We start from the raw sequence: 16,305 nt of genomic DNA, 5'->3' as shown, positions 1-16,305 counted from the left end.
ATAAATCCTACTTGGGAGACATCGGCATACCTTCTCAGTGGTTGGATGATCACATCTGAGACAAAGTAGGTACATTCTATAGTGAAATTTCGCCTCAGTTTTCTTGTGTGTTAGTTAATAGATGTTCCTATATATAGTGCGATTGTTCAAGTGGGTAGAGTACTCGCTTCATATGCAAGAGTCGGATTTCCAATCCAGAACACGGGTTTGAGGTTAAATGAGGAAAAAACGTGAGTCTTAGATTTCCGGTTTGTTGGCTTCCGTTGTTCTTGTGAGCTTCGACATTGCTTTAGTGTTGCAATAATTACACACACAGATATACAAGTTAGAAAAGCACTTCATCCAAGGCATGAAAATTGTTAAACAAAATGTTTTTATTATAGGCTTTAAAAATAAAGGTACAAGATTCAATTTGAAATTTATTTATCTTCAAATTGTACATTTATAAATTTTACAAAGTAAAGTATGCACATTTAATACCTTACTTTGTAAAATGTATAAAAGTGCACTTTGAAGATAAATAAATTTTAAATTGAATATTGTACCTTTATTTTTAAAGCCTATAGTAAAAACATTTTGTTTAACAATTTTCATGCCTTGGATGAAATGCTTTTCTAACTTGTATCCTATCTTTTTAAGATTATATTTTATTTAATTTATGAATTTGGATTTAAAAAAAGATGAATGTGATTTTGTATGTATTTATAAAAACTCTCCTACTCTCTATTTCAGATTGTATTTCTCCTCACACCACAACTCATTTTTGATACCCACTCTTTGTATTATTACAGGTCTGAATATTCTTTCTGTTTCAGTTTGTAATTCTCCTCACTCCACAACTCTTTTTGCAACTCTCTCTTTGTCATACATGTCTGAATAATAAGAAAATCTGTATTTTTTTAACAAAAACTTTAAAATAACTTTTTTAGATTAATTTTTTTTAAACTTCTTTCAGAATAGAAAATCTTTACAATTTAATAAGGAACATATTTCATATAGGTTTCATTAAAAATATTCAGTAGATAACGAAAAAAATAGAGATAAAAATTTCAAAAGGACTGTATAACTAGTTACGGTCAATAGTAGCCCACGCTAGCGAAAAACTTTGTTATTGTTATTCTATTATTATTATTATTTAAAACTTTTTGTGTCCTGCGCTTTCGCGCGAGGACTAATATATATATATATATATATATATATATATATATATATATATATATATATATATATATATATTAAGCAGAGATAGAGATTGTTGGTTGGTTGGTTGGTCGTTCTTGTTTTAAAGCATATCAACCCTTTTCAGGTTATTTCATGCCGAATCCAGTGATTCGGAAGAAAAAAAATTTTAATAGAATATATTTTGTTTTTTTTTTCAAGTCGGTTTATATTTAGCCCATAGTTGGGACCCTAACAGGTACTACCACTCTGGGTCAAAGTGGACCTGGGAGCAATTCAATTAAGTGGTGGTTCTACACTCCCCAAAGCCCGCAAACTGGGGCGTCACCATCGGGTATAGTTTAAGGTCATATCCAAGACCGATAGAAATGGATAAAGATTGATATAAAGAGATTACAGAACTCGTTTAGTTGGCATAAATTTTTCTATTGAATTACTGAAGAAAGAAGAGTTTTCAGATAGCATGAACATGATATGGTAATGTGTTGTTAATAGACTCTCCGATCCGATGTCGCAACCCTACTCCATACATCGGAGAATTGTGTCTTTGTAAAGATATATGATACTCTTTTGTGTGAGGAATTTTCCATGTCTGCCATGTATTTCTTCCAATCCTTGCTGTCTGTGAATGTTGCCAAAGAGTTTGAACAATGAACTCTCATTCAGCGTGTTATTTGTTATTATAATAGTAGATTAAGTAAGAATTTTTTGTAGTTAGTAAATGAAATAAACTTGGTTTTATAGTAGCATTTAAGGTTGCCCTGGGTATGTGTACATTCATTTTTAGAGCATGTATATTATTGAACGTGGTGTCATCAACAAATATATACATCGTAGTTACAATTTTCCTAAGAAGTGCATTTATTAATACATATCTCTTTGGATCAAATATTGTGTATGGTTCTTTAATAACTCCCAACCGATTATCTTTATAGCTAAAACCAAGGCTTGTTCTATCCGGAAACTGGGTGATTTTTTTTTTTAATTTCCGTTCACATCTTAAGTTCACCATTCAGTTAAAAATAATTTCCCCATATTACAAATAACCATCGTCTCTAATATGTTTTCATATAGAGAAATACCTGATTATAGACTATCAAACCAAAGTATTGTATCACTTCTCATACTGTTCTCAGTCATAAAGCAGAAATATTGATTTTTTTTATTTTAATCTGTATACAGAATTCACAAGTCTCTGATGAACACATAGTATTTGGGCTTTCTCCACAAACATAATCCCTGCTAATTTAACAACGGTAAAATTCCACACTTTCACTGTTGAGAGTGGTAGATGCCGAAAACTTTCTATTCTGATAGTTTTTAGCTCTGATTTTCAGACTTTGGAATTCTCTTACTGTTCACTGCTTCTTTGATGGCTAGACTTTGGAATTCTTTTACTGCTCACTGCTTCTTCGACAGAAGTTTAAAGGTAATGTAAACAATCACATCGCCATTGAACTCCTCACAGCCCTTGTTAGACTCAGTCCCAAATAGTAGCTTCTTACGTAGTAAGTTGCAATATGCGTTGTTAAAGAAGAAAAATAAAAAAAGAAAGTCCCTTTTATATGCTGGTTTTTCTCTACATTAAAAACGAACCTTTTTTTAATTATTTCCCGCTTGCATAGAAAAGTAAATATCGACACTCGAAAAACTTGATATATAGTTTCGCCGTAAAATTATATTTCTTATTTCATCTAACTTTATTTTTCTTTCCGTTGATTATACCTGATATCATATTGATGCGAAAAATTTCCTTCACTTTTCCCTCTAAAAAACTGAGAAGACTTCAAAACAAGGGCGTGAAAATCCCTTGTTTTGACGTTCTTTTAGGTTTCTCTACTATCATATACTGTGCTTTTTGTTATTGTAGTCTGTATCATATCGATCTGTATTTTTCAAGATGTTTCTCCACGGCGGCCCAATGCGACAGGGGGTGTTGATTTTTTTTCTAAAAAGGCAATCTTGGTTGGGGCACTCCCCCTTCTCTCTCTCTCTCTCTCTCTCTCTCTCTCTCTCTCTCTCTCTCTCTATATATATATATATATATATATATATATATATATATATATATATATATATATAATATCTTTCTCTTTTTGTTACGTGTTTTTTTTTTCAATATATTTTTGCCATTGTACATCTTCGTCCCTCTATCTATCTGTTTTTCTAACTATCTATCTCTCTTTTTTATTACTGTTTCTCTTCTTTTTTGCGTACTATATATCTGGATATCTATATCTTCATCTATCTATCTATCTATTTTGCAGTATAATACACAAGCAGGCGGCTTCACACCCTCCATATTTTTTATTTTGCGTCTATCTTTCTCCACTTCCATGCATCTCCTCGCCACACAAGCGCTTGCTCCTTCCCCGTTTGATAATTGACGTATGAAATACGCCGGCTGCAGAAAAGTGACATGCGCAGATATAACGATGTCATAAGTGACACGCAAAGGCGACCGCTGGTCTCTGGCGACACGCCGTAATCGGGTTAAGGCGTATTAGAACAGTATAAACATGTCCAAAGAGCGGGGAATCTATCACCATTCAATACTGTGACGCACTGCGCCACAAACCGCTTCAGCTCAGGCCACGGCGTCGTTGACGGCTATTATTACCCATAATCATATTAGGGGAAAGAGTGTCAGAAAAAAGCAGAGAAGAGAAACAACGTGAAGTATAAATGATAGACTAGATGAACGAGCAATAGAGGGGATTAGGCAGACGAGTGGATAGCACGTGATCATAGTTAGATTATATATATATATATATATATATATATATATATATATATATGTTTGTTTGTGTGTGTGTTTATGTGTGTGTGCCTGTGTTTATGTATATATATATATATATATATATATATATATATATATATATATATATATATATATGCGTGTGTGTGTGTTTTAAGTATATGTACGTTTATATTTAATAATACATAAAATATATTTAATAATAAAAAAATGATAAAATAAATCGCACCGTATGTGTTTAAATAGAAAAGCGTAAAACCTAAAACTCAGTGTTGCACCTTATTGTTGCCATGCGCTTAATCAAGAGAGAAATACCGAAACTTAAATCGTGGTGTGCTTCTGTTTATCGGTATTTTGTTATTTGATTTCAGACAAATACCAAAAACAGAATTATCCAAATTGTGCTGTTTTAACTTTGGAATACATGGAACGAAAATTCTATGGCGCTCAAGTAAAAAAAATTACATACAACTAAGCATTCTTTGAACATCTTCATGACCTTAAGACGAAGCGGCTTGCATCCGTATTGTGGTGGAAAGATAAATGTTCACTAAACCTTTGGGATGTTTACATTCCTCGGTTACAGACATAGAGAATTTAAATGGTGTCGAATTTTTCTGTACACTGTTATAAATTTTTCGAGAGAATGCGAACAACATATTGAATTTCTTAGTGTTGAAACAGTGCTTATCTAATAGAGATGACGAGGACACAAAAGATTTTGACGAGGTTCTGAGGATTTCGTTTGCGACAAAAGATAAGGGAAATTAGAGAAATAGTGATTGAATAAATAGTGCCCGCGTTAGAGAGCAGAACTGTCGATGTTTAATGGTCAGGTGAGTGTATTGTAACAGGAAAAGGAGAAATGCAATAATTGTATAATGTTGATATCCGAATATGTAAGGTTCACAGATAATGCTTCTGGCCCGTCATGTCAGGTGATAACTGTAATTGTCTCGAATGATATCGCCAAACGGAGCCTCAGCATTTAAAAATAAAAGTAGGCCGAAATCCTCGCTAAACAGGGGCGGAATGTTGATAGACAAAAAGGGGCTGTAAACTATTAAAAAATGGTTTAAATTATTTAATGTTCTCTCAAATAATATCGTAAAATATCAATCAGATATTACAGCTGTTGAGTATTTACTATGATAATAATAAGAGTGGATATAGTCTAGCAACGATTCTTCTGTGTATGTCTTTTTATTGCATTCCTTTCTTAAAACAGCCTTCTACATCTGTGGAGAAGTTTCTGGGGCAAGGCAACAACTCCGGAACGACATCAGGAATGTATTTTTAATTTTCAGTTTTACCTTTCCAGTAACTCCCAACTGGGTTTGGAGCTTATGTTTTTTTTAATAAGGCTTTTCTACAAACCGACTTAATAATTTTCCATTTGGGCATTATTCAATAGGCAGTCCTGAGACTGAGAATGTTTATGGGATTATATATCACTAGACTTTGAGCAGAACAATTGATATATGAGCTAATTGATTAGAAATATTGGCTGTTTGGAGACATCAGGCTGGCAGATGAACTTTTCTAGCTACTCAACAGTTTCTCTCAGAATTCCATGTTAATAAGATCTGAAAATGCCTAGCAAACCTGTTAGTTGGATTTAAGTACTAACAGTTTTTGTTGTTCTGCAAAGGAATCACAGAATAACAACCAGTGTACCAATGCAAACAAAAACATTTTAAAAAGTGCAAATGTCTATCAGCAGTTTGCGGGTGTTTTGCCATTTCTTCTGTACAATGGTGCTTTGACTGCAGTGTAGAAGGCTATGCATAAATTAAGAGTGAAGACATTTGCGTAACCAGAGCTGATAAAGCCGCTTTATAATGAGATTCGCCAGCATTTAAGGTGTTGAGCAGTAGACGAGCAGCAGAGTCCTCCTGGACACTCTGGTGTGCATGCCTCTCAACACTGAGAAACGAGAGCATTTCTCCTCACAGGTAAGAAACATACCCTTTTTCAGATGACCAATCTATTCCGATGTACTTGTCAGTGCGCTATCCTTGTGTGAGAAAGTCAATCAAATTAGTTTGGGCTTTACTTGCGCTAGGAAGTTTCGTTACTCCTATATCTACTAAGCAGAGGCAGTATTCTACGCCAGTATTCTTATGTTTTTTTTTCAGAGCAGCTTTGTTAGATTTTCTTGGATTTCTGTCAAGTGTGGCTACTGACAAAGCGAGTGAAAGGAAATCACAACAGGTCTTTGAAGTTAAGATTTTTTGCTTTAGCCAGCGTGTTCAGATGATTGATCTGCTATCTTCTTTTTACTGCTGATCCAAATGTCTTCATGAAGGTTGTTTTCATGGAATTATCGAACGTCTTTGTTAGTTTATTAGATTCCAGTTTCCTCATGTAAATTTTGTGTAGTCAGCTTCATAATTTGTCCATGCCTGCTTGACATCCTCGACAATCTTATTTAATTCAACAAGTGTTACATTCAACGATATAATCCGATTATATACGTATGTTTTACTCTTCATTTTTTTAAGCCTTGATTTCTACACATCAGGTTGATCAAAATGACTTTTGTTGTATTGAACTATATTTAACAGTTTAGTCCGCTTGCAATAATTACCTTAATTTTAGGCTGAGGCAAATTGCCAGTACATGCATACAGAGAATGTGGTCCTTACTTTTCTCCTGACAACAGTTTGCTCATTTTGGTTCAACTTAAACAGTCTTTTCTTTACCTTTTGCCATAGCAGGTAGATCTTCTTTTCTCCGGATAGGTACAAAAACCTTTGGCTGCATTGTTATTAAATTAATTTGGGGCAAAGTTCTTGTTTCAGTGGCAGTACTGGCTTATTTGCACTTGTAGCAACATTTACCCGGGGTAGGTTCAGCCGGTTTCCATGGTTCTATTCGTATCTCGCGTCAAAGCTATCAACTTTCGTTGGTCGGCGGCAGAGTCGAAGGCATGATCCATGGATTCACAGTTCCAGCAACCGACTGTTTACCTTTTAAAGCCTATTTATATTGTCTCAGACAAGTTTGTTAAGACAGGTGGCTGTATTTTTGGCAGAATAACAGGTTCACTTAATGCGGATCAAACTTTTAGACAGATGAAGCTGTGTAATTCACTTTTTTTAGCTAGTGGTATTAAACATCATGCCCAAGTTTTTGTATCATCTAAATTAGTTTGGTCATCTAAATTAGTTTGGTCATCTAAATTACATTGCTTCTCCAGAATGCAAGCCATTTTCTTAAGAACATGTTTTGCTTTCTTACAATAGTGGTCATTTGGCAAGACGAAATGTTCCCCCTATTATTTAGAATATAAGAACGTCATTACTAGATATCTCTTCGACCACCCGTTGAACATATTTCGTAACGGAATCTTTTAAATATTTGAACCCTTTAGAAGACATAGTCGTTCAACTTATCTTTCAAGGTGACTTGAGAAAAAAATGTTGGATTTGTAAACACATCATATTTGATGTACTGTATTAGACTTTCAAATATTCTCCAACACTGTTTCGTATGGATCAAAATACGGGTCTTCAGACAGTTCTTGCCGCATCATGTTCTGTGTAGGCGGTTATAGCAATGATTATAAGGCCAATGTTAATGGGCCTTGGGAGTTACAATTGCTCTGATAATTAGGGAAATAATCCTCGAGTCACATATTTTGGTGACCCTACCTCAATGTCTTTTCTGCCCACAGTTGCGTGCCTGTGTCAGAGTCTCTTGGCTATAGTCCCGTTTTTTGTATTGTTTTATGACTTAAGATAAATTCATAATTCTGCACTTTGGACTCTGCTATTTTCCTTTAAATAGAAACAGTCTTGCCAAGAAACAACTTCTTTTGAACTTAGTTCTTATTTACCTTTTTACATATTCTAGGAAGACATCTCTGCAGTGACTGTGATACATAAATTGTGGATATTCATCGTCTGAAACAGTTTTTGCTACTTTAAGTACTGGTTTACAGTTTCATCCGTTTACTCTAATAAGATTAAAGGAAATAAGTTGCTTTTATAGCATTTACTTTTGATTTAGGTTTGGTAGATTATCTATTTCTGTGTTAGATCACCTGAAGCAGACACATCCTCCAATATTCTGCTGATGGAGTACTGCCGAAATCACAGTCGTTGATTAACACATTTAGAAATATGTAAAAACATGTCAGCAAAATTGCCTTGCAAGAAGCTATTTATTTAAGTTTTTTTATGTAATAATGACGTTTTGGGGATTTTTCTGTGATTTTTAGGGTAATTTTCACTGGTTTCCCAAGTATTGTAGATGATAATTTTGTCTACTCTCTGCAATTTTATTTCAGGTCGGGCATCGTAAAGAGTTACTAAAATAAACAAATTGCTAAGCAGCGGGAGTCCTGGCATACAATCTGTAATAGGGTTTTCCTGGCATACAATTTGTAATAGGGTTTTCAAAAGCGTACATGATAATTATTCCTTTTTCAGACACAGTAGTTTAAAAGTGATTCATCAGTAAAGCCGACGTCTTACAACAGCACATAATACATGCTACCAGATCAAAATGTCGAAAAGGTGGGCTTCCTAATCTTAACCTCAATTTTTCGACCTTTTTCCTTTTGGCAAAACTCAATAATGTTTTGCAAAATAAAAAAAAAACAAGAATTCTCCTGTACAAATCAATGAAACAAAACAGCGAAAATAAATATTTAGAAATTAAAAAAAAAAGACTTGAAGAATATTTTGAAAACAAAATGACCGGATTTGGTAGGAATTACCTGAAAATCGTTGGTGTTCTTTAAAACTAAAAATCAAACCATGCAAAAAAAATAAAATAAATAAAAAAAATAAACAGACAAAAACGAAAAAGAAACACTAGCATAAAAGATAATTATTATGTTTGTGTTGAGGTATCCCATATACCTAATGGATGAACAAAGACTAAGCATATTTTCCGCCATGAAGCAGGGGTTGTACACACGAGTATATCATACAAGTAAAAGTTAGAATGTTTTTATTTCTGCGAACTGGAAATGAGTTTAGCATGTGGCTTCCACATTGGAATGAGGATAAAATGGTGTAGATATAGAGACCGATAAATTGTGTGCAATTAACAGGTTTTGGCGATGTGTGAGTCAGATGATGACGAATATTAAATAATAATCAAAATATTTAGGTTATATGAATGGAAATAACGAAGAACCTTGGTTCCCTTATGAAATACATTTTAATGATGAAATCGACCTTATGTGAAAAAGTGTATAATATAGGCGGTAGTGTATTATAGAAGAAAGCGTTAATGCAATAGATGAAATAAATTATAAAACTCAAAGAAACAGACGACTAAAGGTGTATGTCCTTTATCCTTTTAATACACTTTAAATATAAAGAAAAAAGAAGAAAAAGAAGAAGAAAAAGAAGTAGAAGAAAATACGAAGAATAAAGAAAAAGAAGACGGACGTAAAAGAACAATACGAATCACAGATACGAAAAGATCATTGAATTCGTCCTATTTTTGAATTGAAAATAAGGCCACAAATTCGCTGTGTACACCATCCAAAAACTCCTGTTGTTGAAATACTTCCATCAGAATTATGACAAAAACGCTTGAATGTCTTCCTAAGAAACTTCATTTTCTTCTATTTAGATGTTGATACTTAATGGCCGATTCTCATAATGGTAAACTGCAGAACAACAGTTAGGTTTGAAGACTGGATTCTAGTCCAACAACCAGCATAATTTATGACGTGTTACACTGATGATAACGTAAGCATAAAATCACTTAAAGCTGTGGATTCTGTGATAGAATCATTTAAATTATTTAATTACTTTTAAATTAAGGACAATGCTTGGATCGTATTTTAATCGACAGAGGCTCGACTCCCCCCTCCCCGCACAAAAAATAACTAGAAAAAAAACGATGCGAGTTGAACAATAATAAATAAATAAAATGGTGATAACAAACACAAATGCTTGATAAAGAATTGTAATGAAGGGCAATACATGCTATTTTCTACCTACCTGAACGAAATTAGTTTGTGTTTCAAAGTATTTTCATGCGGTTTTCTTTACTTTTTTTTAGCTTTAACTTACGGATGTGTGGGTGTCTTATATATCCGGATTTCCTAGAAAAAACAGTAGCCACTAGATGAAAATTTTACCCGGTAGATTTCAAACGAAATCGCCAGATCTAGTAGGAAAACCGCTAAATTGGCAACACTGAGAATTTCTTTTTGCCGGTGTAGTTGATGTTTTAGTTTTACGGCATATCCACCCTTTTCAAGTTATTTAATGCTGAATCCAAAGATTTTGAATAACATTTTTTAATAGAATGTATTTGTTGTTTTCAGGTCGGTTTCTATTAAACCCATAGTTGGGGCCCTAACAGGTACTACCACTCCGGATCAGAGTGTACCTGGGAGCAATGGCAATTAAAGGGTGGATCCACACTCCTCAAAGCCTGCAAGCCTGGGCCTCACCACTGGATAGAGTTTAAAGTCCTATTCAGGGCCCTTTGCCGGTGTAATGTACATATTATCCTCTAAAAATTATTCTTTTTATATATGAGAAAGCAATTTTTATGTACAAAATATATCTCAGAACACTACAAGGCATATCAATCACTTTATATAATAGTAAAGATCGAGATAGAGATTATATAAAAATAACTTTATCTGGGTATGTCTACATGTGTGCGTATGTTCCCTATGAACTCAAAAACGGTTTAACCGATTTTCATGAGATTTGAACACAACGATACATTATGTAGTCGGCAGTGTCCTTAGATAAGATGTCTATTAACTTCTTTGAAAAGTATCAATAATCATAATTGGAAAAATTCCAATTAACGTAAAAAGTCGATTTTGACCAAAGTTAACGACCTTACACAACCTAACATCTCGAGTGCCTTTGATAATTTTTATAACAATATAATCCAAAAGGCGCGACATATAAAAGCAGCAAAATATTTCTGATATGACAGGGACACATTTGAAAGGAATGTTTCTGTTAACAGCACGATTGCATCATGATACCTAATTTTTTTCTTTTTAAAATTGAATTACAACTACTATTATCCAACAAGCAGTTCGATCAGACCTTAAAAAGATCTACAATATATTCTTTGATATTACTCGGGCGCGTTCGACATGCATCTTTCTGTTTAGAGCACAATGGAAACTTTTCTGTTGATGTTAAAGCTTTAATTCGAGCCTAATCTCACCTGTCTGTTTAAATGTGCATATGTATGTACTTTTTCTTAATACACACTTCTAAACACCCAGGCAACGCCAGTATGTATGTATGTATGTATGTATGTATGTATGTATGTATGTATGTAGGCATATGTGTATGTACTGGATATGTGTGAGTCTAAAACTCTTTATTTAAAAAATCAAAAAAAACCCAAGTGTCTGTAAATCATATCAATTGGACTGTTGTTTTTTTGTCGATTCGTACGTTGCGTTATTTGGAAAATTATGTGTGAATTTGTCGACATCATCATTATCATGTACTGGATATATGTGAGTCTAAAACAAACTCTTTATTTAAAAAAAAAAACAAGCGTATGTAAATCATATCAATTGGACTGTTGTTTTTCGTCGATTCGTACGATGAGTTATTTGGAATATTATGTGTGAATTTGTCAACGCCATCATCATCATCATCATCATCATCATCATCATCATTATCCTGTACTAGGAAGGAGAAAAAAATCAGAATGGAAAAGGGACAACAACGGTCCAGCCGCTGATCACTTACTATGTATGACTTTGGAATGTTCCTTTATGTGTATTTTAAATGTATGTGTGTGTACGTATGTATAGGTATATGTATGTATGTGCGTATTTGTGCGCCTCTACGTGATTATAGTTGCATGTGTGTGCACATGCATACGTATGTTGGCGTACATCTGCATGCACGCATGTGTTTATTGTCATGTGTATGTGGGGTGGAGAGGGCTCTCGTAAGCCCTGGTGAAGGCAACTCTTCTAGGAGAAGCAAATCTTAGATTTAAAAAAAAAACATAAAGTACCCGCATTAAGCTGGTCTGCAGTTTGACTTGTTGCTGGCTATCCTGCTCTTGCTTGTTGCTGGATGTAAACATTTTGAACCGAGAGAGAGAGAGGGAGAGAGGGAAAGAGTTAGCTGTCGTTCAAAGCTAAAACTCTGTAACATCATCTGTGTATAGATACTCGCTCAGCCATGAAAAAGTTGTGAGGCGTGTAGGCCTGAAATGCTGGAAGCATGTAATAATTGATCTGCCATCATTATATGTATATATGTATGTATAGGTGTATGCATGTTCATGTACAGGTGTATGTATACGTGTGTATATCTATGTGTATATGTATGTATATGTATATATGTATGTATACATGCATGTGTGTATATGTATATACGTATATATATAAATATTGTTTGTATGTAAGTGTATATATGCATGTGTGTATGTATGTATATGTATGCATACATACGTGTATGTATGTGCATGTTTGTGTATGAGTGCATAGTCATGTATGGGTATGTATATGTAGGTAAGTGTATATACATGTGCATATGTGTACATATGTGTATATGTATGTATATATGTGTATGCATTCGTATGTGTGTGCATTTATATGTATGTACATGTGTATGTATGCGTGTGTATGTATATGTATCTATGTGTATTATGCACTGTGTATGCATATATGTATATGTGAGTGTATGTTTACGGATATGTATGTGTGTATGTGTGTATGTGTGCATGTGTATATATGCATATTTGCATTTATATATATATATATATGTATGTATGCCATTGACCGTCTTGTGTATGTTTATGTATATGTATATATATTATGTCTGTGTACGTATGTATGCATATATGTGTGCTATATGTTTATATGCATGTGTGTATGTGTATGTATGTGTGTATATGTATGTATGCGTATATATATATATATATATATATATATATATATATATATATATACTAGTGACCATCTTCAGTGTCATGTCTGTTGGAGCGTGTGAATTTTGCCGGCAGGACTAAAGTCATTTTCGGCTCATAGATTTTCAGTGCCTGAGGGAGTAGCACTCGTCTGACAAGACGTTGCAATCATCATGTATATTTGTATGCCAGCCTAAAACTTTTGGTAAAGGCGACGAATTTTCACCAGATCGGTAACGTTTGGCATCACGAACCTTCGGATGACAAATATCGAGCAATCGGCTAAAAACATTCATTCTTTCACCCTCAACTGGGCACTTTTCTACAGAGAGGGGCCTCTTTTTTTCGCCGATTATTTTCGGAAGTAATCCCCTCCTTTTGATAAACTAGCCTTAATTTAAACCTACGACACTTCCGGTTTGGCGACGGTGCAAACGCATCACGTTTTTCTTTCACATTCTTTTTCTCCTTCGTGATACTGGTTCGAGCTTGCCTTCTTACTAGCACTTTTTTATTTATTTATTTTTTATTGATTTATATCTTTTTTCTCGACACACACCTTCACACACCCGGGCAACATTGGGCACCCAGGCTAGTTATATATAAAGTAAATAAAATAAATAACAGTATGTTCCCAACAGTACTATATAGCCTTCAATTTAATGTTGACCAATCCCTGAGGTATGTAGAGGTTCCCTTAGGTGCGCCGCAATTTATCCCTTATTAGAGTAGGCAATCACACTATTGAAGTATAAAACATTAGTTGATCACCATTCATTCTCAGGCAAGACTAGAATATACACATATATAGTCCAGTCCCCTTACTAGGATATATATATATATATATATATATATATATATATATATAGATAGATAGATAGATAGATAGATAGATAGATGAATAGATAAATAGACGTGTGCATATATATATATATATATATATATATATATATATATATATATATATCGCTATCTCTATTTCTCCTATTATATAAAAGGAGCGTTCTCTATATATGGGTGCGAATTTCGTATGTACGGGAAAACGAGTGGACCGATTTTTATGAAGTTTTACACCAAGGTACTTCATCTGGTTGGCAATGATCCTACTGCGTGTTTCGGGTGGAATGTCCTCGATAAGTTTAGATAACTGATAAGCGAAAACAACTGATGAAAGAAGGAACAGGTGATTTGGACAAAAGTTAACCTCTAACACAGCTTTACTTCACAAGAAAGTTCTGCTATATGAAACGACTGCGTTCACAATGATTGTTTCTATTTAACCTAACAATTTGATGTATCGACCAAAGTTCGTATACACCTCTCTTTTCGACACTTATGGGATGGACCATTGATATACTTTACCATGGAACTATGTATTTGCCGCGGCGACGATTGAATTATGGTCTATGTTACTCACAACAGATGAACTGAGCAGTCCCTTTTCTTAAAATTGGTTGATACACACCATTACGAGGGGAGTGCAATAAGTAATACCTCTGACCCACTTCCAATAGGAGTAGAACAACGAAACTTGACACAGTTATTACATATATACCACCGCGAGTTATGCATTTCTCCCATCTTTTGATGCAGCTCTTGAAACTGTTTTTGTAGAACACCTCAGGTTGGTCCTCCAACCACGACGTGACTTGAGAAATCAAGGCTGCATCATCCGGGACACGCTTTCCTTTAAAAAAAAAAAAAAAAAAAAAAAAAAAAAAACTTAATAGCTGGGATGAGGTGAAAGTCAGAGGGTGCAAGGTCAGGAGAGAGGGGAGGACGGGGGAGGATTTCATAACCACTCGCCCATCCTTTTGATCTGGCTACACGCGAGTTGTGGACCGGAGCGTTGTCCTGCAGGAGGAGGGTAGGTTTGCTGATCTTGCCGCGCCTCTTGATTTTGATAGCTTCCCTTAACTTCCTCAAAAGTGAAGCATAATAGGTTCCTGTAATTGTGGTACCCTTTGCCAGGAAATCTGTCATCATTACTCCGTTCTGGTCCCAGAAGACTGTGAGCATGACCTTGCCAGCGGAGGGATGAACCCTTGCCATCTTTGGAGGTGGTGAGTCCAAGTACTTCCACTGCATTGACTGGGTGTTGGTCTCCGGATCATAGTGATGGAGCCTGGTTTCATCCTGTGTAATCAGTCTTTTGAAAAACTTTGACTCATCTTCTTGGCACATCTCCAAATTCATCCTCGAGCACTCTTGCTTCTGAAATAGTGTGAGCAACCTGGGAATCTATCTGCCAGACACCTTATGCATATGCAAATGGTCATGAATGATAGTTTCTACAAGCCATGTACTAATCTTGATACCTTCGGCTATTTGGCGAATAGTAATGCGCCGATCTTCCAAAATGGCAGTCTCAACTTGACAGACAGATGCCCTATCAATGGCAAAAGGGGGACGCCTAGGTCTCGAGACTGTTTCCACAGACTTCCGGCCATGTTGCAATTCACGATGCCAGCGTTTTACAAGGCCATATGATGGGGCATTATCACCATAAGTTTCTTTCATTTCATCCAAAGTCTCATGTGGTGTGCGTCCTTTCAAATACAAAAACCGGATCACTGCTCGACATTCAACAGGCTCCATTTCACACCTCACTCAGTTCAAACACCTGTAAAACAGAAACCACAATTAGTTCAGAGCTTTAATTTGCCACATAACCAGTATAGATATAAATCATTGCACACGCAAAATTTCAGCTAGATCAGACAGCTGGATGTGCGTCAGGTGCATTACTTATTGCACGCGCCTCGTTTTTGCCAGGTATTGGCTTACAATAATTTCCCTACCTTTATATATTTCCCAACTTTTATTAGAAAATATGTTGATGCCATTATAGCGATGATTGCTAAACATCCATTTTTCGTGTATTAGCAAAACATTCATACAAACATACATCGGATGGCGTTCTTCTGTAAGATTTTTTTTTATACTTCCTTGTTCTTTGAGCAGAAGTTTTACTGCAAATGTTATGCAATAGCTACATCTGATTTTACCAGTGAATGTTTCAGATGATATTTTACATCTCTATCATGTTCAATGTTACTCACAGACTATAGTAGCAAAACATTCATACAAACATACATCGGATGGCGTTCTTCTGTAAGATTTTTTTTTATACTTCCTTGTTCTTTGAGCAGAAGTTTTACTGCAAATGTTATGCAATAGCTACATCTGATTTTACCAGTGAATGTTTCAGATGATATTTTACATCTCTATCATGTTCAATGTTACTCACAGACTATAGTAGAGATTCAGAAAGAGCTTCCTCAGAAGTCTGCTCAGTGAAGTCATTGCTAAAATTAATCTTCTGGACATAATACGAATAATACTAACTGCTTTAGCAAGGCGAAAAACTTCACTATATTTGCTAGCATTTGAAGGAACTTCGTATACACCTGCTTTTAAAGCTAAAACGACACCATGCCGTTTCTTGTGGGGTTCAATATCAGGAATTCTTCCAAGTAGTTGTT

This window comes from Euprymna scolopes, chromosome 1 (genome assembly GCF_053919585.1).
Source record: "Euprymna scolopes isolate OS-2025 chromosome 1, ASM5391958v1, whole genome shotgun sequence".
NCBI classification, from domain to species: Eukaryota; Metazoa; Mollusca; class Cephalopoda; order Sepiida; family Sepiolidae; genus Euprymna; species Euprymna scolopes.
This window is presented reverse-complemented; position numbering follows the sequence as displayed.